Source organism: Rhizophagus irregularis, chromosome 1, assembly GCF_026210795.1.
Source record: "Rhizophagus irregularis chromosome 1, complete sequence".
Classification (NCBI taxonomy): domain Eukaryota; kingdom Fungi; phylum Glomeromycota; class Glomeromycetes; order Glomerales; family Glomeraceae; genus Rhizophagus; species Rhizophagus irregularis.
Genome location: NC_089429.1, coordinates 7073587 through 7075675, shown reverse-complemented (window position 1 = coordinate 7075675; position 2089 = coordinate 7073587).

Sequence of the window (2089 nt, the reverse complement as noted above, 5' to 3'; positions counted from 1 at the left end):
AGCAAAACGCAACAACTTAATTTAGACTACCGACGTTTATCATACCCGATTAAAGATTCAATCTCAATAATTAATCGTACACACAAAGCACCTAAAATTGTGACAGTACTCCCAAATCGGAAATGGACATTACACTGGAACAATCAACTGAAGACGGTGATTTTTGGAAAAAAGTTATCGCAAGATTCATAATTCTGTAACTAATTTAGAACATTATATACCCACGGCACTTCTGACACCTCACTACACGATCCTTCTTTAACACTGCGGCGACAGCCCTTAATACTTATACCTTGCGAAGGTTATTCTCTAACTGTAAACTCCCTATTCATGTTCAACCCACTAACTTATCCCACACCGATGTCTCACGCAACCTTTAACTTACCATTCAATAAATCAATCACGCTCTTATCTGCAAAGATTCTATCAATATTAAATTAATTACCCTAGCACAGAAATTTAATGACTACTCTAACTTCCATTTTTACACGGATGGTTCAGTCAAACAAATAGGAACACAACAATGTACAAGTGGTTACGGTTGGATCCAAACTCACCCTAATACACCTAAACTTGCTTTGAAGGATCAACTGTTTCCTTTCCATCATCAACGAAAAGTGAAGCTATAGGAATCTTGACAGATATTATTACACTTCCTTTTAATAGCAATTGCACCATTTTCACCGATTCAATGAACTGCATCTTTACCAACGAGAAAAGATTAAAATCGCCTGTGATTAATTCCCCCAAAAAAAACAAACAACAAAAATTTTTTAATTTAGGACTTAATTTTTTGGCTTCTCGAATGTAGCCATATATACTACATAACGTTGAAAAAAGTTAAAGCCCACTCTAATATCAAATATAACGAGGGAGCAGATAAATTAGCATCAGCAGGTGCTTTACTCGAAGACATCATGGTAAACTTCAAATTAATCAACGCTACTTCACTAGGTTCATACAATGGAACAATATATACATACAGTAATCGATCAGAATATCCGACAATGGAGTATAAGAGCATGTATATATATTTAACTCTCTAATTAATAATTCGACTCTCAAACCTATGGAACAACATACTGTATATTAGATGGACAAGTGGATTGGACATATACTAAACAACTGAATGACTCAACTACATTCCTACAGATTCTCCTACTGGCGACAAATTATCACGCATTCAAGGAACTAAAACCAAAAAATCAAACTTTATCTACCCGACGGCGGACATTTTACAAAAAAATTATCCTAAACTTTATCCAACGGGACCCATACCATGTGTGGAATGCAAACTAGCCAACGATTCAAACCTTCACGTGGGTTTATGCCTCAACACTACAACAACATCAAAGCAGTACTACAAAGACATCAAGACACTAATAACACTATTAACGGACAACGCTACAGGATTTACTCACGACATCGCTGATCGCGTCAATATATCACCGCTTTTCAATGTTAAGAAGGACACCAATTCCCCTAATGGTCTCCCTATCACTCACCTTTGTATGCTCCTCTTCCACAATTTAATACCGCCAGAATTAACTAGCTATTCTATAACTTATATATAGGAAAACGATCAATACGAGATCCTTTACTCATAGAATACATCAAACAATTTATTCACGATCTTACACAAATAAATAACTTGAGTGGACGTACCAAGCATTCAAATCATGGGAATTACCCTGAATTACCACACAACACAAAACCTACACATTGAGATATAAATAAATTAGTCTTTTTACACGGTGCGTGCAAATGCTAATATATAGAAGTATGGTTTCGAAAATAATTAAGACATGAATATCTATCAAATAAAAAAAAAATTAGGTTAATGTAATTAAAAATAATATTAGTTATTTTAAAGGTAAAAAATTTAAAATTGTTAAAATTTGGTTAATTAATTTATAATTAATAACTGAAATTGCAAAATCCATGAAATTTTTTAACCATTATAGACATTATTGAGCGACTATAACCCATGTAATTTTCCACCAGACTACCCTGCTTATTTCCTTTTATATCTTTTGTAATTTGTATTTACTTGTAACATGTGATTTATAATTACGAGTTTCCGTTTAAG